Source organism: Micromys minutus, assembly GCF_963924665.1.
Source record: "Micromys minutus genome assembly, chromosome: 16".
NCBI classification, from domain to species: Eukaryota; Metazoa; Chordata; class Mammalia; order Rodentia; family Muridae; genus Micromys; species Micromys minutus.
This window is the reverse complement of record NC_137985.1, coordinates 51,345,934-51,369,671: the sequence shown is the minus strand read 5'-3', so window position 1 is coordinate 51,369,671 and position 23,738 is coordinate 51,345,934. Positions and strand designations below refer to the sequence as shown.

Here is a 23,738-nt window from a genome sequence, read left to right as displayed (position 1 = left end):
GCTTTCAGGTCCCCGGTGAGGTCCCAGCCCATTCTGTTTATTCCCACACATAGATCTGAGGGCCTGAAGGAGGGATGTTTCTTTCTTAGGGAGTTTTATTTTCTTGCTATTTGCCGAGGTTCATGAATGGGCCTTAAACCTGCAATCTTGCTGTTTTTCATCCCACGGAGCCTGGATTCCTAGGCACCCCCCCCTCCCGACCGAAGTATGGGACTCATGTATTATCCAATGGTTCCGTGGGCCATTCCCTATCATGGACACTCAGGACAATGTGTAGGAAGGTCAAGATCAAAAACATAAGTAGCTGGGGCTGGAGAGATGGCTCACTGGTTAGGAGCACTCGCTGCTCTTGTAGAGGACCCAGGAGTGGTTCCCAGGACCCACGTCAGGTGGGTCACAGCCATTTGTAACTCCAGTTCCAGGATATCCAATGCCCTCTTCTGGCTTCTGCAAGCATAAGGTTCATACATGGCACACAATCATACACACACACATACATACATACATACATACATACATACATACATGCTGGGACTCTAGAATCTGGATACGGCTATAGGCAAGTCTCCAGCCTCAACAGTGAGAATCACATTTCAGACCCCAGTCAATGAAACTGCCAGGTTAACGCCAGCACACATAAAGCCCCGTTCGATCCCCAGAATTACATAAACCAGACAGGGTGACACATGCCTGTAATCTCAGCACTTGGGAGGTGAAGGCAGGAGAATCAGAAATTCAGGTTTATCCTCAGCAGCACAGAGAGCTCAAGGCCAGCCTGAGATGAGATAATATATAGTGTGTGGGGGGGGTTAGAGTAGAGAGGGAGGGAGGAGAGGGGGGAGGGGGAGGGGGAAGGAGAGTCAATAAATGAGCCCCAGCAGAGGGAAGTCCACACATGTGACAGCCCATAGGTTGCAGACAGATGGAAGGGGACCCCAGTTCCTAAATCTTCCCCAAGTCATGGCTGCCAGGGCTTCCGTGTGCACCCCACCTACAAGCACATATTCCCAGTCTTGCCTCTTTGAAAGCCTGGCTTCCAAGATGCATCTTCCAGTCACACTTGAATTTGGAGGGCTTTGCCCAGGATAACTTTCATACGAGATTGGAAGGCAAGTACCAGCACAAAGCCACAAAGGATGCTGGGGCCAGCAAGTGGGTTCTGGGCTGGCAGGGTGGGTGGTCAACAGGGTGTCCCCCTGTTACTTTTAACAGTTCTCTGGATCCTGAATTGGCTGCCTGCACTAGATATCCGGTTTCCTCCTCAAAATGTGCGTCGTGTCTGAATCTTGTGTGTAGCCCCCGAAACCTAGAGAAGACCCCAGAAACACTTTATGCGGCCCCCAACCCCCAGCATCCTGTGAATCACTGCCACCTCTTTAGGGTAAAGACAGAGTTTAGAACAGTGCTCAAGAGTCTCTTGGAGCCTCAGTAAATGGTAAAGACCAAGCCCTGGTCCCTTCGCCTCTCTAATGAGGGAACGGGCCCAGAGGAGGAGGACCATGCCTAGCCCCCAAACTGCGTGGAACTGCAAGCCTGACGCTGGCCGCAAAGCAAAACAGATTAACTCCTCCTGGATTCTTGCATGATCCTTTCCAGCAAAATACAGCTGTAAAGCCGCAGGCAAATCTTTTCCTAAGTGGAATCACTCACGGCTTTGGCCTTTGATGGGAATGATTTGCGCAGACTCTGTCTGGAAAGACCCTGAGGCTCCACATCACAGACCCCCATGATGCGGGAGAAATGCATCCTGCCCTCACTAAATGCAACACAAGGTCCCATGATGAACACGGGTCACTCCATGGGGGCTGCTGCCTGTTTCTGCCGGGCTTCCAGTTGCTCTCACATTTCTGGGAATGCCTTTGAAGTCTGCAGTCCCGGTCTCCCTCTCCTGGGCCTGGTTGGATTGCAGTGCCCCACTCCCAACTGGTAGAATCAGTCTGGTTGGAGTCCCGCCCAAGGCAGCCGCTGGAACGCTGCCTTTTGCTCTTGTCCACAGCGCCCCCTGCGGGCAGATCTCTGACCCTTTTCCTGCACAACCCTAGTCCCTCCAAAGGAGAGGCCCGAGCAGCTCCCCACAGTTGCAGATCCCAAGAACTCAGGGAGCAAGGAGGTCAGAAACAAAATAAGACGGGCACCTGGGAGCTCAGGGTATTCGGGACACTCTCATCGCCTCTGTGAGCACAAATGGAGGGTCTTCCAAATACTCCCAGTGCTGATACTAGGTCTCCACATCTGTGGCAACCTTTCCCTCCAGGCTGCTAGTCTTCCCAGGTCCCTACAGCCCCTAGGTCCCTTGCCCAGCATCCTTCCTCTTTAAGTCAGGCCACCTCCACCCACCCCACCTCCCACAGTCTGAGTGCTACCTCCCAGGCCAGAATCTTCTCTTCTGTAAGGTGACAGGTGAGATGGCAAAGAGCACAGACAGAAAAGCCACATCTGCCCTTTAGCGGACGCTGGGCTGGACTCCAGCTCAGATGGAGGAATGTGTGACCTTGGACTTCGTACTTGCTCCTCTCAAGGCCTTTTCCTCCTTTGAGAAAGGAAAGGATCTATGGGTTCTGCCACTTCCCTACTGTCTCCCCAGCCCCATGCAGCACAGCAAATGCATTGCCTCTCTCTGCAAGACAGCACACACACACACACACACACACACACACACACACACATGCTCACACAGACATACACACACACACACACACACACGTGCTCACACAGACATACACACACACACAGACAGACATACACAGAAACACACAGAGACTTACACACAGAGACATACTCACATGTATATACATACAGACACTCACAGACACACACAGAGACATGTATACATATATACATGCACACAAAGACATACATACACAGACATACGCATACACATACATACATACATACACAGACACATACATACACTCAAAGACATACACACAGAGACATATATACATACATACATACACACAGACATACACAGACACACTTACACAGATATACATACATACACAGAGAGAAACATACACACACACAGAGGCATGCACACACAGACACACACAGGAGCATATACACACACAGACACACACACAGACACACACACACCCTTCCCACTCTGCCTTCTATTTGGAATTTCAGAAACAATACCAGTTGGCCTTGGAGATGGGAAAACAGCAAGGGTCTCTGGGAGCAGCTTTGTTCTCTCTTGTCCTCCAAATACCTCTGCCCTGCCTAAAGAAAGCCATCCTCACTCCTACCAGACAGCTCTCCTGAGTCACTCCCCTGCTTCACATCCTTCAGTGAGTCCTCAGAGCCTTTGGTATAAAGGCCACGATCTGAGCCCAGGAGATGGTTCTGGAAGCACGCTGCCTTCAGCTTCACACGTTGCACATTCCACCTCAGAGCTGATGTCCCCTTCATGGAAAGGCCTCATGTTTCTCACACTCCTTCTCACACGCAGAGTCTCCTTGTCTAAGGACACCTCCCCGTGTCCAGTGGACGTGCTTCCCCTGTCTGACAGCTGCTCTCATGACCCTCCCACCCCAGCAAGCTGAAGTCCCCAACACTCCCTGTGCTCACTTCTGCTGCTGGCCTTAACTGCATTGTATCAACGTGCAATGTGATGTTTTGTTGTTCCAGTTAGATGTCTGTCTTCCCTCTCTAAGTTGACAACTCCTCTAGGGCTGTCTTACTCATCTCTAAATAACCCGGATGGCTCCTGGGATCTCAGCCCACTTAACTCTGGTTAAGATGAGCTTTGTGGAAGACACAGCTAATTGATTATCCAATCGCTATTTTTCAAGTTTTCCTTAACGATTCACCCCTGATTTTATATGGAGGCAATATGTCCAACTAAAGCAATGATTTATACCAGACTCTTTGGTAGCTAAGCACGGCCACGCGACCTATACCAGACAAAGTCACTGGCATTCCAAAGAAACTTTATGAAAAAGAAACTTGATGAAAAAAGACTCATTCACCTGGTCTTCATCTTGTTTATGAAGTTCAGGCTAGGAAGATAAAGGAACAGCAGACATTATGCAAAGAGAACAGGAGCCACAAACTTCTCATGTATAGTAACTTCCCTTCACCCTGTGTCTTGGTCTCCCATTTTCACCCTCACAGTTGAGGAGTTGCTTAAGAGGAAGGCTCCTGGGACCCTGATGGTACCTTTGAGACATGGCACCTTGCCTTTGCTTGTTTAAATCACTCTCTGGAGTTTTTCTATTACTTGTAACCATGATACAAACATTACTTCCTCATCCAAGAGAGGTTCAGAGTTCTCACTTCACTTTGCCAAGATGTCCATCAGTCTCTCTCTCTCTCTCTCTCTCTCTCTCTCTCTCTCTCTCTCTGTGTGTGTGTGTGTGTGTGTGTGTGTGTGTGTGTGTGTGTGTGTGCATGCTGGTTGGTTGGTTTTGCTCCTCAGGAACCCTTCATCTTGTTTTATGAAAGAGGATCTCTCACTAGGAATGAGGGGCCTCACACAACTCTATATTCGGGAACTGGGGTTCAAATTCATATCCCTGTGTTTTCTTTCTCTCAGCAAGCACTTTGCCAGCTAAGCAGTCTCCCTTTCCCTGACCTTATAGTCTTAATGATCAACGATTCCATGTGGATTCCATTTGGTTTGGGTGTTTTAGAGGACTACTTCACTGTTCCGATTTAAATTTTTAGCATCTTTAATTATGTATACGTGCATGATCTGTTTGAGGGTGTCTGAACGTAAGAGCGGTGTCTGTGCAGACAGGTGTGTCAGATACTCCTGGAACTGGAGTCCCAAGTGGCTGGAGCCATCCAACAGTGCCGGGAATTGAACTTGGGCCCTCTGGAAGAGCAAGCAGTATGTGCTCTTAGCTGTTGAGACATATGTCCAGCCCCTGAATCCTCCCCCCTCCTCCAATGCACACATTCCCTTCACAAAACATTGCAAGGGAAGCAAATTAAACTAAAATGCTTTGCATCCAGGACACCAACACAGGCAAGCTACATTGCGGAATCTCTTGGTGGTCCAGTCTTGGGGCAGTTAGTTCATTCTCTAGGGTGGTGGTACTTTAGCCTCACCACCCACCCTAGAGAGCGGATTCTGATCTAGGAGCTCATGTGGCCCCTGAGCCTCACCTCATTCTCTTGCCTCTCCTTCCCTCTAGCTACAGTTTGCATCTTCAATGGCCCTCAAAGTTCCAGGGCTTCTCCTCAGTGGCACAATATTTGGAAGTTCAATGGACAGATCCATTGCTTAATGGGTCTGTTGGGAGGAGCTTTGTTATTAAAGGGTTCTCCTCCCCTTCCTCTTCTCCCTCCCCCTCCTCTTCTCCTCCCTCCTTCTTTACTGGCCACCGTGAGGTGAACCACATTTCTCCACCACAGTTCTGCTGTGATGTTCTGACTCACCACAGGCTAAATTTAACCTGGCCAAGTGAGCGTGAACCAAAACCTCAGAAACCATAAACCCCATCCCCATCCCCTTTTATGTTATTTTTTGCCAGTGTTCTTCCGCAGCAGTGGAAAGCAAACAGGCCTCTCCTCTGGTCTTCCCTCCCGAGCTCTCAAAGGAACAGAATCCCCAATCTCACCTCTTCACGTTTAGCATCTTGACCATTACACCACACCTTCATGTCCCAGACACACTCTCACTCCCCATTCTGTCTCAGAAATTCTTAGGAGAAATTCTACTTGTCAAGGTCAAAATGAGTTTGCTTTGTTTTGTTTTGATTAAACTCCCCACACTCTCCATCATGGTCTGTGAAGGTGGTAAAGACAGAAGACACCCCTCTGTGTCTGACACCTTCTGTGTCAGAGTAGAAGGACCGGTTGAAGCTTGGGTCCTCCCATGAAGAGCTCAGGATCAGGGCAGGAAGGATTTAAACTCCTACAGTTTTGTTGCCATTGCTGTTCTTGCTGTTGTTTTGAAGAAACCAAGAGTATTATGGATTCACTTTATAAACTAGGGGATACTTTTGCCTTCCTAGTTCTTTGACGTCCTTGATTGCAATTTCAGAAAATTATTTTATCAGTCTTTTTCAGCACACACTAATTTTAGAGTGGTTTTAGATGATGGTACTACAGTCTCTCTTTCCCTCTCTCCACGTGTCCCCATTATTACCTGACCTCACCATCCGCTCACGCACTAACCTCTTATGACCAATGGCTAGCTCATTCATTATTAGGTTCTCTTTATTTGTAATGAAAATACTCAGTGCCACCAGCTTCCCAACTGCAGCATCCCATTTTGATGCGTTTGAGTCTATCCATGGGCTGGGGAATATGGCACCATCAGTAAGGCACAGTGAGCTTACCTGTTATACATGAAGTCCCCAGTTCAACCCCCAGCTCTATCTAAGCCGGCGGTGGTCATGCGCATCTGTCAGTATCAGCCCTTGAAAACCAGAAGCAGAAGAGTCAGGACTTTAAGTCACCTTTGCCTATACAGCAAGTTCAAGATCAGCTTGGGCTACATGATGCTCTGTCTCAAACAAAAAAAAAAAAGTCTATTTGTTAATATTTAGTTCCAAATGTTCTCTTATTTCTGTTGTAATTTCTTTAAACCACAAATTGTAGAGAATGGTTTTTTTTGATTAACAACCACATAAGGTGTTAAATGAACTCACGTCAGTGCAGTTATTAACTCTAAACCTAGCTGGATTATGATCCAATATGTAGCCTAATCATAGACATCTTTTGGAAATTGTTAGAGCCTGTTCCATGACCAATGTTCATAACTGTTCCATGGGCTATGCTTACAAAGAATGTGTGCTGTGTCTATGAGGCCGGACTTCCTCTTGTATTAGTCAAGTGTGATGTATCTTCCTTAACTTCTGTATCTCCTGTAATGACCCACTTAAGACATAAAAACCAATTTTGATCACAAATTCGCTAATTTATTCTTAAGATCCTGTCCATGTTTACTTCCTGTTCTGTTTGTCTGAGATCAATCACATCTCACTCTAGGACAGCACAGAGGTCACTAACATCTCAGGCCAGCTTCAAACCCATGCTGAGTGCTGAGGTTGTTAGCCACCAGGCCCAGCTTTAGTTCCTACCTTAAGAGCACTTTTTTTACAGCTACTGTCAGCTAAGAGTTTTTTCATCTTTCTTAAAGTTTCCTGAAAACAACAGCTGAATGATTGACTTTGGGGAGATATCGGTTCGAGGGTTCAAGGGCTCGAGCTTCACCCACAACTCAATTCATTGATCCATTGACAACTGAATGTGTTATTAGTAGGTACTCTTGGAATTTGAAAGATGAATTCCCAAAGCTTTCCTTTCTCACTGAGGTGAGCAGCTTTGCCCCACCGCTCCCCCACCATGGTCCTTAGCTTCACCACACCCAGAGCAGTGGAACCAAATGACCCTGTACCAAAACTTCTGGAGTAAGGCAAACCTGTCATCCTGCGGATTGTCTCTGTAGAGTATGCACAGTAAAACAACACTGACCTATCAATACACACCTGAGTAATGGCAAATCTCACAATACTGACACCATCAGATGCTGACAGGGCAGTGGACCTACAGGAATTCTTATCCATGACTGGTAGGAATGAACAGGACACTGGTCAGCAACTTTGTAAGACAATTTAGTCTTTTCCAATAAAAGTTCATACATTCTTAACCAGGCGATCCATTATCATATCTCTTGGTATTTAGTCCAGTGGGGCGCAATCTCATCTCCACTGAGAGCACAGATGTTCACAGCAACCCAAACTCTAAAATAAAACCAAGATGCCTTTCAACAGGAGGATAGACAAATAAATTATCATATCAGACCATGACTAGGTCATGAAAGGGTGTAGGGGGAAATTTAAACATATATTATCATGTAGAAGAAGGCAATCTGAAAAGCCTACATACCTGGTAAATGATTCCAACAGCTCAGTCCATGAGGGACCCAGTGTATAAGATGGTCTCATTAGACTACAGTGGATCTGAAAGTTCCTGTCCCTTAGTGACTCTCAGCCCGAAAGATCTCAAAGAGAATCACATTGTGTATTTATAGTGATGTTGGTATAAGCAAACCTGTTGTCACAAGTCAAACATACATCTGTGCGCAATCCAGATACCGATAATAACTATGTCACTGATTAATGTAATCGCCACACCCTACATTTTGTTATTAGAGTGTTACTTCTGTTCAAGGTGCTCTGAGCAGCAGCAAACTGTGTTACTCCACCAGCAGCTTCCTCTTGGTTTTGTTTAGCACGTCTCTCAAGGAAATCATGTTGCATGATTGACACCCCCCATCTGGGTTGGTGCAAGGATATCCCAAGCCATCTGCACAGAGGTAATGTCCATCTCAGCGTTTCTCAGGACACATTGGTTGTTAAGCAACCTACAACTCCATTTCATGATTCGGAAGAAGCAAAACTATACGGACCGCAGAGAGGCCAGCAGTTTCCAGGAGCCCAGGGAAAGGAGGCACCCACGTGCAGATAGTGAAGGATTTGGGAGAAAACTGAGCATGAGCAACAGCAGAGGAAATATGCCATTATATATCTGTCAAAAATGTATAGAGTGTGCAGCAACTTTGACGTAAGCTGTGCACTTCAGTTGACAATGACATTTTGGTGTAGGTTCATGCATGGGCCATAGTGGAGAAAGTTGTGGCAAGGGTTTTGGTAGTGGGGGAGACTCTACACGGTGGAGGTACGGAGAAGCTGTGAATGCTCTGTGTTTTCTGTTCAACTTTTCCATAACCAAAACTGCTCAAAAAAGGGTCTATTTTTTTAAAGAAGATAAAGAAAAAATCAATAGGCCCCACAGAACTGCACACAACTCAGAAATCCCCACAGAAGGCAGAGGGCCTGGGTGGCCTCGTTGGGGACATCCCATGAGCATATCTACAGGGATGCTGGCTTAAAGCATAACCCTGGACCCAAAGTCAAAACAAACCTTTCAGATCAAAATTTGAGTCTTTGACGAGAAACGGCGGGACCCTGGAGCCTGGAACAGAAACATTTAAGTGAGTAAGTAGAGATTTTGGCTACTAAATGTCCTGAACCATTATGTGGAAGGAAGTCTCTCTTCTATGCAAAACATAAGCAGTCTCTCTATCTGGAAAGATTAAGAAACCTCACCTGAGCATATACCTCCAAAATGATATTTGACTCCCTCCAGGTCTTCCCTCGCCAAGGACTTGTTTCCTCGTGCCAAGGCAGGGTTAGGATCCAATCTGAGCGGTAATCCAAGTCCGTGGTCTAGAAAGCAGCAACTTACTCCCCAAAGGAAGAGCATCAAAGGCTGTGGAGCACTGCAAGGAGCACTGCAAGGGCACTGCAAAGAAGCACTGCAAGAGAGTACTGGAGCACTGCAAGAGAGTACTGGAGCACTGCAAGAGAGTACTGGAGCACTGCAAGAGAGTACTGGAGCACTGAAAGAGAATACTGGAGCACTGCAAGAGAGTACTGGAGCACTGCAAGAGAGTACTAGAGTACTGCAAGAGAGTACTAGAGCACTGCAAGGAGCACTGTAAGGGCACTGCAAAGAAGCACTGCAAGAGAGTACTGGAGCACTGCAAGAGAGTACTGGAGCACTGCAAGAGAGTACTGGAGCACTGAAAGAGAGTACTGGAGCACTGAAAGAGAGTACTGGAGCACTGCAAGGAGCACTGTAAGGGCACTGCAAGAGAGTACTGGAGCACTGCAAGAGAATACTGGAGTACTGCAAGGAGCACTGTAAGGGTACTGCAAAGAAGCACTGCAGGGATCACTGAAAAGGAGCACCACAAGGGGCCCTGCAAGGGGACTGCAAAGACCATGAGGCAGACATGGAGATCTTGAGAGGTTGGCTAAGAATAAGGATGAATGTCTCCTATATTTATTGCTGGGAGAGCGTCCCAGAAACTCGGGGTCAGAGGCGGTAGGGCTTTGGAGCTCGGTTGCTAGTGAGAGCATCCTCCAGTCCACATGGAATGAAGGCCTGCAGTGTGGGAAGTGGAGATGCTGGAGTGTGTTTGATGTAATATTGATGAAGGAGGGTATGCAGGAGTGAATATAATCTATGAAATCCTGGAGCCCATTTTGTTCCTTCCTAGAGTGAAAGTTTTCAGAAAGAAATGGCACCTTCTACTGAACCTTCTGCAAAGTTTATTAACTGATGAGACTGTCAGCGACTATGGGGAGGTTAGAATGTTGCAGCTCCAGAGCCCAAGGACAATTTATCTGGGCTATCTTCAGTCCCCTAAATAACTATTCCTTACCCACTTCTGTGTCAGACATAACACTCTGGGACTAGGAGATTTGAACTCTTTGAAATGTAGTTTCTACCAACCAGAGAGTTGAGAAAGCCATCAGATAGTATCTGAAGCCTGTGGTGTCTGTGGTTTGCTTTGACCAAACTGTTTGGTATTTCCACCAACATGCGTGAAGACATGCCTTGATGTATAGCTTTCTTTGTTCTATTACTATAAAATGCCATTAAACTGTCATTGCATTGGAGCAGGAAACTTGAAGTGAGCTAAGTCTTTGTTACTTGGTCATGGTTACTCATATTTGGCTCCAGAATAAACTCTTAACATACCCTTTGAGGTCAGAGTTGTAGTTTAGCATTGACATGTCAAAGTGACGAGAGTCCACCTGTTATAGAACACCTATGTGGTGGTTTGAATAGAAGTAACCCCCACAGACCCATAGGGAGTGGCACTATTAGGAGGTATGACTTTGTTAGAGTAGGTGTGTCACCGTGGGGGGTGGGGAGGCAGGCTTTGAGGTCTCACAAGCTCAAGCCAGGCCTAGTTGCTATATGGTCAATGTGACACACTGTGTCTTCCTGCTGCCTGTAGATCCAGATGTAGGATGCTCAGTGCTCTCTCCAGTGACACGTCTGTCTGCACGCCAATGTGCCTCCCAATGACAATAATGGACTCAAACCTCTGAGCTGTAACCAGCTTCAGTGAAATTCTTGTCTTTATGGGACTTGCTGTGGTCATGTGTGTCTCCACAGTGCTAAAACCTTTACTAAAACCCCCTTGCTTCAAACAAAATAGTTGCCGTCTTCATCGGCTTCATGTGCCGCCTGTGGGCTGTCGGCATTCTCTCACAGGAGGAGGTGGTTGGGGGGCTGTCGGATCCTGGGCTGAATATCCAGCCACGACTTACAGCCATTTGTGCACAATCTTCCCTGACTTACACGTGTCATTGCAGTCTTGACAATGGCATAAGATGCTCAGGTGGGGAAGACAAGGGAGAGGGAGCTCTATGCGGCTGTGAGGGGCCCATAGTCCATGCTGTGTGGAAACGTCTTAGTGAGGCTTCCTAGGTTACCCATGCTCTTTAAGTAAGACAGATCAACTCATTGGTTCCCCAGGGTTAACTCCGGTTTGTCACTGGGATGTCATGAGGAGGTAGAAGCTGTTTATATCTCCCCAAGGAGAAAACCCATAATGTCACCCACTATGAAGCAATGAACGTGTCCCTTGGAAGCTCAGTGGTGGTCACTGTTCCCTCCGAGACAGAATGGAGAACGGCAGATGCTACTAGTGACTGGGGGAACCCAGGATCCCAAGCGGGGGTGGGGGGGTTACGGGAATCCCAGAAAAGACAACATTTAATCAGCAGCAAGACAGACATGATTACAGCCATAGGCCACAGGACTGGCGTGACTAGCAATCAGGCTGCCTGATCTGCGGGCATCTCAGTGACTGCCAACTGGCCATGCTGTTCTGAGGGGGCAACCCACCAGAGAGTTCACTGAACCTGGTGTCGGCCACCACGGGGGGAAAGAAGAACCCCCACATCTGGCTTCCAACACTGCGTCAGCTCACAGATCTGGGGTTCCATGTTTGAAGAACAGGCCAGACTCCCCAGGATGAGGGACCCTGTTAAGCCATCCCAAGTAGACATCATCAACCACTTTCTGAGCCCTTCCCAAAAGGTTCTGCAGCAGGTTTCTGTGGTGACTTTGAGGGAGGGGAACACACAGAGTTTTTCAGGGAATTCTGGATGTGACATTGATACTGAGGTAACGGAAGTGTCACCGTGGTGGAGGGACCCATGGGATTGAAGGAGTGGGTACTTTCATGCCGTGCCATTCCATGGTCATCCCTGCAGATAGAGATACACTAGTACTGCTTTCCCAGGAGTGGATGTTCATGACACAAGAGCAGGTTGTAGCTTGAATGTGGCGTACTTCCTCCGGCTCATGCATTCGGACACTTAGTCTCCAGCTGGTAGCACCAGGGTTTGAAAGGCATGAAACTGCTCTTTCCGTTCCCAGCACAGTCATGGCTCATGGTCCCAAGAAACACCTGAAGCATGTAGCTGCTCCAAAACATTGGGTGCTGGATAAGTTGACTGGCGTGTCTGCTCCTCATCCATCCACTGGTCCTCACAAGCTGAGAGAATGTTTGCCTCTGATCATTTTCCTTAGGAACAGGCTTAAATATGCCCTGACTGGAGATGAAGTAAAAAAAAAAAAAAGTTGCATGAGCGATTCACTGAGATTGATGGGAAAGTCAGGACGGATACAACCTACCCTGCTGGGTTTATGGATGTCATCAGCATTGACAAGACTGGAGGGAACTTCCGTCTGAGCTATGACACCAAGGGTCGCTTTGCTGTTCATCGTATTACTCCTGAGGAGGCTCAGTACAAGCTGTGCAAAGTGGAAAAGATCTTTGTGGATACAGAAGGAATCCCACATCCAGTGACCCAGGATGCTCCTATTTTTCGATACTGTGATCCCCTCATCAAGGTGAGTGACACCATTCAGACTGATTTGGAGACAGGCAAAATAACTACCTTCATCATGTTTGGCACTGGAAACCTGTGTATGGTGACTGGAGGTACTGACTTGGGAAGAATTGGTGTAATCAACAGAGAGACATCCCGGCTCTCTTGATGTGGCTCAGGTGAAAGATGCCAGTGACAACAGCTTTGCCACTCGGCTGTCCGACATTTTTGCTATTGGCAAGGGCAACAGACCATGGGTCTCTCTTCCCCAAGGAAAAGGAATCCGCCTCACCATTACTGGAGAGAAAAGAGGCCAGCAGCCAAACAGAGCGGTGGGTGAAGTGGTCTCTAGGAGACTCGCTGGAGAAATGTTTGTACTCTTGCCACTACAAGCCTTTCTAGGCAACATGAGAGATTAAACAGCATGAGGAAACTAAAAAAAAAGAAAAAAGAAAGAAAAAGAAAAAGAGGAAAGAAGGAAGGAAGGAAGGAAGGAAGGAGGGAAGGAAGGAAGGAAGGAAGGAAGGAAGGAGGGAGGGAAGGAAGGAAGGAAGGAAGGAAGGAAGGAAGGCATGATGCCTTTAGGGGTTGGAGCTTTGCTGCAGGAAGTAGGTCACTCTGCAATGGCCTTGATGTTTATAATAATCTACCCCTCTTTTGTTCCTCTGACTGCTTCCTGTTCCATGAAGATATTCAGTTCTTCCTTGTTGGGTATTTAGACATAGCAATAAGAAAAGCATCTAATACAGGCATTGAGTCACCTTGGCCAGTGACACACATTTGGGTTTTGGTTTATAAGGATACTAGTCTCTAACCAAACAGGAAAAAATATTTGGGCATTATTTCAGTTAGCTGTGCTTAGCCACCATATCTAGCTTCTAAGTCCTCCATGGAAATGAGCTATGCTTTTTTCCTCAGCCCTTCCCAGCAGCTCTGAGTCCCAGTAAGTTCCATCTTCTGCTCAGAACCTGAGATGGAAGTTCCACACACGTGTAGCAGTTTACACTTCATCCTATAGGGAAGCTAATTAAGACAGGAAGTAAACAACCCAAAAGTCTTCAGGAAGTCCCTAAAACTGACCAGATTCACTAAACTCCTTCCTCCCTAAGAATAAACAATAAAGATCACTGAGAGACACTGTCAGAGGAGCCAACCTACAAAGGAGATTCTGAGACAAGCCCTGACAATAAGTAAAAGCAGAGACCAGTTGAGCCACCTAGAAGAAACAAAGACAAGTCCAGAGGCTTAAAAGAGGCTCAGACTAAGCGAGGTGCATAGAAAGGACAGTCTCCATACTTGCAGCCTGTGCAGTGTGCTGGAAGTTTCCAGCTTTTGTGAATTGTCATTCATGTTGGGGTGGACTTTGGTGATACAACTGTCTTCAAGTCATTTCTGTTCCAGTAAGTAACCATAATAAAACCCATGTGTTTACTATTTAGGACTTTGTGCAGTGGTGGTTTGAATAGGAATGGCCCCTGCAGGCTCATAGATTTGAATGTTTGGTCATTAGGGAGTGTCTACATTTGCGAGGGATTAGAAGATGTGGCCTTGTTGAGGAACTGTCACTATGAGTAGGCTTTGGGGTTTCAAAAAGCTAAGCCAAGCCCAGTGTCTCTTCTTACTGTCTGCAGTCCCCATCTGGAAATAGAACTCTCAGCTTCTCCAGCACCATGTCTCCCTGTGCACCTCCATAGTTCCTGCTATGACCACAGTGAACTAAACCTCTAAAGCTGTAAGCCAGCCCTGACTAGGTGCTTTCCTCCGTAAGAGTTATTGTGGTCATAGGTCTCTTCACAGCAATAGCACACTGACCAGGGAAGGTGCTATCCATACTTTGGTCTGTCATCAGTTCCCCATCTGGGGTGAATAGATATTTGGGTTTTCCTATCTCCCCAGGGATAGGGCCACACAACACAGCAGCATTGTGTGAGACACAACAGGACAGACTACACAGCAGGAGCTCCGGGGACCCTGATCCTGTTTATTCTTCAGTCTGCCACATAAACTGGGGACGTCCCCTTCACCCCATTGAGGCTACCTAGTGTAGGATCAGCAGGTAGCTCAGCTGATCACCAAGCCTCCGGTGTGGCCTCTGCCTCCTTTTTCTCCTGGTCTCTGTGTGTTACATACATATGTATAAATGCTCTTGTGAGGAATCCTTCCCTGGAGAAATATAAACAACTTTATTTATAAGATATAAGCCCTCTTCATAAGGTCCCAGTGGCAACTTGAAATTCAGTTCCACCAACGATCACCCTGTAGAAACAATGCGTGATTAGCCTCACTTATCAAGCATGAGGGAGGGCTTATATACTGCACCCCGAGGGACCTTCAAGCACACGTACTGGAAGGTTTGCACATGGCATAAGTGAGGGCTCCCTCATCCATGGCCGCATAGACAGAGCCTCCTGTTTGCTTTCCCCAGCCTATCTACACCAGCGCCTCCCAAGACCCCTCTCTCGGCCAAATGCAATTAAAGCAGTTTTGTATGGAAATGTCTGGAAGCAGTGACTGGAATCTCAGGTCCAGGTCTCATGTCCCCCTTACTCCTGTGAAGGTGTGTCAAGAGTCACCAAGCCCAGCTGGGATGCCCTCTGCAAGCAGGCACATTGATGCAAAGAGAAGACAGGATCTCTCATTGGTCAGGAACTCACTAAGTAGGCTGGTGTTCATCAGACTTTAAGGGTCTGCCTACCACTGTTCAGGTGTTGGGCTTACAAGAGCGCGCCGCCAGCTCTGTCTTCTGTATGTGGCCTCTGGAGTTCCAGCTCAGGTCCTTGTGCTTATGAGCCAAGCAAGTTTACCAATGGAGCTGCTGCTACAGCCCTCACCAGGTCTCTTCACAGTCTGGATACAGACTTAAGACCAGGTACTTGTCCAGGGTGGCGGCGTTTCTTAGGAGGGGTTGTGCTGTGGCTGCCCCACAGGCTCAGACTCAGGAGTTTGGTGACCAGAGAATGGTCTTTGAGAACATGCTGATCCTGGAGGGTTCTAAGTGCATCGATGACTTCTCTCTTTTTATAAACATGTCATTATTTTGCTTTATGTGTAAGAGTTTGTCTGCGTGTATGTGTGTGCACCCTATCCACACGGTGACCACAGAGGTCAGAAGAGGGTGTTGGATCTAGAGCTAGTGCGACAGGTGGTTGTGGGGCCACCATGTGGGTGAAACAAACGTGGGTCCTCTGCAAGCAACAGCAGCCAGTGCCTTGAACTGGCTCATTGTATTCATGATAAAATGCTGCTATTTAGAGGCAGCAAACTGTGGGATGGTGGAGCAGACGGAGGGAAGAGGCCTATGGGCATCTCAGGAAAAGATGTATCTTACCTGCTTCTTTCTCTGCTTCATGGCTTCCAGAAGGTAATCAACCTCTATTGATTTTTCTTTTCTTCCTTTCTCTTCCATCTCCCTTTCCCTCCCGTTCCATCTCCCTCCCTCCCCTTCCCTCTCCTTCCATTCCCTTCCCTCTCCTTTTCTCCCTTTTCCTCCCCTTCTCTCCCCTCTTCCCTTCCATCTCCCTTTCCCTCCCCTTCCATCTCTCTCCCTCCCCTTCCCTCTCCTTTCCTCCCCTTCCATCTCCTTCCATCTCTCTCCCTCCCCTTCCCTCTCCTTCCTTTCCTTCTTTCTTCTTTCCCTTTCCATTCTCTCCTTGTTTATTGGGTGCTGCGGATCGAACTCAGGGCTGCACACATGCTAGGTATGTGTTCCCCATTAAGCCACACGCCCCCCATTTCCCAGAGACTTAAGCATATTGCCTTTTTTCAACCACCTCTTGTGTAGATGCCTTCAGTCACATACTCACACATGTGCATGCACACACACACACACACACACACACACACATACACACACAAAGAGGGGAGCTAGGAGGAGCACAAGAAACCTACATGGCCCAGTTCTGACACTTAGCTCAGATCCAGTGTCATCAGAGACAGACTTGAGCGTGGCCAGTGTAAGAGTTGGACCTGACAGATGCCACCGCCTGGGGAGACTCCTTGGCCGCTTTCTCCTCAGACTTAGGCAGCCTTCTTATCATTTCTCCATATTAATAATGAAAACAGAAAAGCCCTCAATAAATGTGCAGTGAAATGAATCTGCAATTAATTTTAAATAAGCTTCGAATCCCACTGTGGTGCCCTCCCTTGGTATTTTTATGGGACATGGTCTCAGTAGATAGGCACGGCATAAAGATCCTGAAACACAAGATAGACCAAATCCTCTTAGACATGCTAAAGGGTAATTTGGTTTTTCTCAAAACTACATTTTTTTTCAAAAAAAATTTAGAGGATAGAAATAAGCCAGCTTTTAGGGAAATATTAACTGCTAACATATAAACTGTTCCAAAAAGCAATCTTCCTACTCAAAAATCTAGCATATGGTTTTGGGGGCTTAGCCTTCTTTTGTATATATTTTATATGTCTCTCTTAAGCCAAGAACTCTAAATTCTTATCAAAGGGGGCTTAGGGCTGCCTTCTCTCATGGGTCTGATATTGACAAAACCCTCAGGCCACAGGATCTGTGTGTGTGTGTGTGTGTGTGTGTGTGTGTTTATGTAGTTTTGTGTGTGTATATGTGTGGTTGTATGTGTGTGATTGTATGGTTTTGTGTGTGATTGTGTGGTTCTGTGTGTGTGTGTATGATTGTGTGGTTGCATGTGTATGTGTGATTGTGTGGTTGTGTGTGTGTGTCTGTCTGTCTGTCTGTCTCAGTTCTTGTTCTAGCTGACTGCAGGTCTTCAGCCAGCCTAAGAGCTCCACGCTCCCAGGAGGAGCTGCTGTTTGCATCCACAGCAGACCTTTCTCTTTCCCACCTCTGGGATACTTTCCAGCTCTGACTATGTTTCCCAGCCCTGCCTCCCTCTGTCTACCTCCCGCCCCGTTCCTCCCGCTCTGATCCCAGGCCAAAAATTGGCTCCAATAATAACAAAGGGGCCCAGAAGATGAAAAGCTGAAATCCTTTCCTTTCCAGCCGAAACCAGGTGTGATGCTGGCGGGGAGAGGTTCCAAGCCTGGCGGAGCCAGATGAAGGCATGTGAAAGCCATAACCCGAAAATGAGCCCCACGTGGGGCCAGATGCCCGTGCCTTTCACTTATTTTGCTATAAATGAGTTTCCTGGGGCAAAATAATTTCTTCCTTCAAAGAAAACTATAGTCAGATGCCAAAGACGGGAAAGGGAGGGGTTGGGAAGAGTCGGGGAGAACGGCTCCAGTGGAGGAACCTAGTGGTCCAGCGTCCAGGGCTTCACAGAGCTCAGACAGGTCCATTGGGAATTCTCTGGCTTACAAGCTGGTGCTCTGCCATGTGCAATGGTGGCAGAGGTCAAGAAGCTTCACACAGCCTGTTGGCTGGTGGTAAGTTTCTCAGGAGGGACACAAGGATGGTGTGCAGGCTTCTTAAGGAAAAAGAACACAAGGCCCAGACGGCTAAACTTCCTAAGTCCCTGGGGACTGGCATGATTCCAGGAGATGCATCTTGTCGGGTAAGGCCTGAGGTCAGGGTGCAAACCTTATGCAGAATTACAAGGGTGGCCCCCCACCAGCTTCTTAGTTTTTGAAAGGGATCAGATATAGGGTCCTGGGAAGTCACTTGCAAGTGTCCTATCACTCCCTGACTGGACACCCTTGACCCTACTTTACCATCACACGGTCAGAATGGGAGTTGCTCGTGCCCCACCACTGAAAGAATATCATTGAGAGTGAGCTTTAGGCTGAAGCAGAGCTAGCGGGCAGGATTGACTAGACATGCATACTGTGGTAGCCAAAAATGGGGATAGGTCAGTCAGGTAGGCCAACGTACCCTGACGGGAGACTTTCATGCTTTCCCAGACGAGAGCCGCCATCTTGGACCTGCAGGCTCAGCATCAGACCACTCCCTTTACCTTGTATGGGGATCGGTTCTGAGGCCTTGCAGCAGTGAGGGTCCTGTGGAACGGGGAGATGGAGATTTGGAACATGGGAAAGGAAGCACCTCCAAAGAGGGTAAGTTGGGAGCAGATGTGCCTCCCAGCCCCACCTCATTGTTTGCAGTTCCTCCCTCGCCCGCTAGGGGCTAGAGAGCTGGAGGCAGTTGGCCCTCCTTTCCACAGCTTTGCTGTGTTCCTTGTCCTCTCCCAGCAGGCACATCCCTCAGAAGGCCCTGGAGAGTCACTGTCGTCCCCAGGAAGTCCAGTCAGGAATAAGATCGTAATTTTTTCTGTAATGGCTTCTAGTGAAAGATCCAAAAGGGCCCCTAGCATGTGAGTGTCATGAGGCTGGATGGAGCACGGCCATGTTAGGCTATCAGATATTGATTGCCGCTGGGACGATACGAACCCAGAGCCAGACGTCCCGCACAGCCTCCCAGCCTCAACACAGCTCCCAATCTCCAGGGCTCTGAGAGGCCCATCATCCTGGTTAGACAGACTGGAGCCTTCCCCTGTCCATCTTTCCAGTGCCTGTACTTGGACCCAGCTCTTTCCCCATGTATCTTGTTCTGCCTAAGAAACTGAGGATACATAGATTCTTCTTCAGGTAGCGGATGCTCAGCTGAGTCAGAAACCAAAGAAAGGCAGTCTAGCTGCTTAGGTGATGACATGGTCAAAGACCGAGGAGGAGGAGGGTGAGGAAGGGCAGAGGAGAAATGCTCCTGGGAGAAACCTAGTGGTCCACCTTCCAGAGCTCCACAGAGCTCAGGCGTGTCCATTAGGAATTTTCTGCCTTACAAACGGATGCTCTGCCGTCTGCAAGGATGTGAGGCCTCGAAGCTTCACCCAGCCTGTGGGCTGGTGGCATGTCTCTTGGCGGGGAACAAGGATGGTGGTCAGTCCTTTGTAAGTTGAAAATAGCTTTTAATATACTAATCAGCTGAGCATCATAACTTAGCCCAGACGACATTAAACGTGTTTGGAGCATGTCCATCAGCCTACTGTTGGGCAAAGTTATCCCACAGAGTCTATTTTAAAGGATCAAATGCCCCCTATAATGCATTAAGTACTCGCAAACCTGCTGTCTCCGCTCTGTACTGGGAACTCTTCCTCCTACTGGGCTGCCTCACCCAGCCTTGATGTGAGTGAGTTGCCTAGTCCTATTGTATCTTGTTATCCCAGGTTTGGCTGGTATCCTTGGGAGGCCCATCCTTTTCTGAAGGGAAACAGAGGAGGGGTGAATCTGTGAGAGAGGGGAAGTAGAGGTGGGGGATTTAGGGGGAGAGGAGGGAGTGGAAACTGCAGTTGGGATGCAATATTTGAGAGAAAAATAAAATAAAAAACCAAACCAAAACAAAAAAACCCAAACAAACAAAACCGACCAGTAACAGGTTGTCTCATACCCAAGAAAGAGGCCAAGAACCTGGGAGTTGTTCATTCCCGCAGGATGGGTACCCCAGTTGTACAATATGGCACTGGACCTGGAAGTCTCTTGGAGCCTCCCCCCTCGGTCATGGCTGAAGACTGGAGGTGCTTGTTCTGATGTCGGTGAAGGGTGCATCAGCAGCAGAAATCATCTGGCAGCAAGAGGAAAGGCCGAGTGGGCAAAAGGGACAGTCAAACAAGCAAGAACTGAACACTCAGCCTGGGCCCCCTTTTATCTGGGCCACCATACTGGAAGAGGTGGCCCCACAGCAATCAAGTCATCGAGCAATTCTTCAAGTGAGGCTTCCTACTCAAGTGATTCCAATTTGTGGTCAGTTGACATTAAAACCAACTGTCACAGCCACAGAGAAACTCTCTTGGTGGCAACTGCCTGTTGTTCCAGAGACAGACAGCCAACCACATGGCCCCGAGGGCTTGCATGTGGGAAGTGGACGAGAAAGGCTGAGCAAACAAATGGCAGCCAAATTTTGGAGACTCCGAGGCTACAGAACAAGGGTTTCCAGGCTCCTCCTGAGATGCAGCTTGATTAGGATTGCTAGAGCATGTGGCATCAGGACCGGTGAGGTGCGAGGGCGGGATGGTATCGGGACTGGGGAGGAGTCATGGGTTGTGGAAAGGGCAGAGGTGGGGTGTGTGCGGCTGGCTTTGAGTCTGGACAAATCTGGGTTAGTAGCCGATTGCTAAGAGCCAGCGGTGTTGGGAAAGCATTCCGTTTTGTGTTCGCCTCTCTCGTAAAAATAAAGGAAATGGTGTCCCTGTTGCAGTGGGTACAGTAGAGATGGTAAGACATTTCGGACTTAGCTTAGTGATGAGTGAGTGAGTGCTTAGTGAATCGTAGCAAGGAAGTCAGGACTTCTGGAAAGGGACTGAGCTCGGGGAGGGCGACTCAATGTTTGCCCCTGGAGCCATCATGGAAGCTTGTCTTGGGCTTTCCCTGTGACCTTGCATTTATAGTCCTTGAGGGACTGGGGGGATAGCTCAGTCTATAAAGAGCTTGCCATAGGAACATGTGGACCCGCGTTTGAGAACTGACCACTCCCACACACATGTCTACCCATAGGGTCACATGCATACATTCAAAAGATCAGACGCCAGAGTAATAAGTAAGTAAATAAATGATATGTAGGTAGATTGGTACACAAATAAATAAAACAGAGATAAGTAGGTAGAAACCGCCATAAAAATTTAGTCCCAGTTTAGAACATTACAATCTAGAACTTTCTTTATGAGACTTTACCACCTTTCTGAAAAATAGCAAAGCCGTACATGCGAGCTGTTTCCTGTTTGGGAGAGAAAGCAGTGAGGAGGGCCCAGTGATCACACAGCCCAGGCCAAGCCAAATGAGCCACAGACTAACAGCTCTCGAAGACTTGTTATCTCCTAATAGGGCCCACCAGGGTTTTCAGCAACATGCCTGCATAGCTGGTCTGTCTGCAGCTAACTTTCTTTCTGGCAGCCAGACAATTCCGTTGGCCCTAATTACACAAAATCTACTTCTGTATCGGATTCCTCCTTCCAAGCCCCAGATAGGGCAGGACTCAGAACACGTGCCACGCGTGCCCACTGCTCCTGCAGGTCCTCACTGAGCAGGCCACTCGGCCCCAGCAAGGTCAAGGATGACACAGGCAGGAAGAACGGCTCTCCCGTTGGCCCCTCACAGGTTCTCACCGATGTCTCATCATCCACCTAATTTATTAGTGTCTGAAAACCAAAGCTTTGAAATCCATCTAATTTCAGTTCCTCCCGCCTGCCTGGCAACTCTCCTGAAGTTTAAATAAGCCAAATCTGAAGTGCGTGGGGGGTGGATGCTGGGTGATTGAGGAAGGCAGGCCAAGGAGGGGGGAAAACGGGCTGCCTGACATTTTCTTTCAGGGGATTTGTTTATTAGGCCACTCCAACTCCCTCCTTGGCGTTCTAGATGATTGTGGGTTTAAATATTCAGCCTCCTTGGCTGGGGTCAGCCATGCAGGCCTTCTTCCTTTCTGTAGATCGGGAATTCTGAAGGGTTAGGAACAGCCAGGCTCAGAAATCACAGCCTTTTAAAGGCTTGGAAGCCAGACTGCACTTCCAGCAGGCAAGAGGAAAAGTCCTGCGAGGGACTTTAAAAAATGTCCTACCCCCTCCCGGGGGAATTTAACATTTTGAACTCAAAGCTGAGATGGTAATCAAGTCCATATGCAGAGTGATCCAATACGGACAGGCTTGGTTTGGAAAGGGTAGGTCTTGGGATGGGTTTGGTTTTGTTTCCCCCCTTGCTGACTGTCTCTGTCAGTAGTGCATTGTAGGGGGAATGAGATGGGGTTTAAGATGAGCTCAGACTATCCGGAGTCCTTTCAAACCCAGAGATAAATCCAGAATATTGTTTCCATTTTTGCTTGTGGGTGAGAGTGTAGCGGTGGAAGTGGCTGGGTTTGGAATCCTGGCCTGGCCGTCACCTGACGATGCAGGGCCTGTGCGGTGGTGGGATCCTGTCAAAACAGTGTTCTTTCCAATAAGCTGGGCTGGACACAGTGATAGCCCTTCTTTAGGAGAAGCAGAGGAGATAAAGGAGATGGCAGAAAGGCCTCTCAGGCCTCCTGACCCAGGGAAGTCAGTCACCTGAGCCGGGGTGTCGGGGTGGTCTCCTTGAGGATACATCCATTGCTAGAGCAGACCTTTGTCTAGCTTCTGTCTCTGCAGAAGTTCAGCATCACCATCCCTTCCCATCCCCAGAAGAGCAAACCTCTCTGTTCTCAAGAATGGTTACAGCAGCTCCAAGTGCAGCTCCTAGTTTACCAGAGAGAGACCCTGGTGTTTAAGACTCTCAACCAGATAAATAACAATCAACAGGAAGAGCTGCTAGACTAAGGGTTTTAACTTCTGGGATTATATTTTGTTGTGGTAAATCAATCTACAGCGTTTTCGTCATGATTACTGTTACTGTGATGAAACACCCTGACCAAAGCAACCTGGAGAGGAACTGGTTTATTTCGCTTACACTTCCACATCACTGTTCTTCACAGAAGGAAATGGGGACAGGACCTCAAACAGGGCAGGACCCCGGAGGCAGGAGCTGACGCAGAGACCACGCAGTGTGCGGCTTACTGGCTTGTACCTCATGACTTATTCAGCTTGATTTCTTAAAGACTCCAGACCACCAACCCACAATAGGCTGGGCCTTCCCCCATCAATCACTAATAAGAAGATACCCCATACTCTCGTTTCCAGGTAGATAGAAACATTTTCTCAGTTGAGGTCCCCTCCCTCAGGTGACCATAGGCAGGAGCAGTCAGCACAAACAGTAAATACCTTTTTTAACCCATGAGGTTTCTGTACGGTAAATCATGAATTTCTAAGTATGTTTTCATTTTCTTCCTGGAAAGACCTCTTATCCTTGGGAGGGAGAATGGAAGCACCTGCCTTCCAGCCCACCCCCTCCCAGGTTTCCTTTCAGGCCACATCTGCACATTGCTCAGACCTTGCTGCCAGCAGGCTTCCAGTAGTGTTTTCCTTTGACTGTGGCTACCATCCTTTTCTTAAGAAGCCGAGAGTCTAGAGCAGTACTTCTCAACCCCCTTCTGAGGTTCCACAACCCTTTCACAGGGGTCCCCAGAGACCACTGGAAAACACAGATATTTACGTTACAATTCACGATGGTAGCAAAATTACAATTATGACATAGTAACAAAAATGACTTTATGGTTGGGGGTCACCACAACACGAGGAATTGTTTCAAAGGGTCACAGCATCAGGACGG

General features: G+C 48.0%; 1 pseudogene across 1 annotated transcript; it reads left to right on the top strand.

Annotated features, from left to right (window-relative positions):
* Window positions 1-12,205: 12,205 nt before the first annotated feature.
* On the top strand, window positions 12,206-12,993 carry LOC308430537 (small ribosomal subunit protein eS4-like; annotated as a pseudogene). The gene has a single exon. The product of its transcript is annotated as a small ribosomal subunit protein eS4-like (transcript).
* Window positions 12,994-23,738: the final 10,745 nt, after the last annotated feature.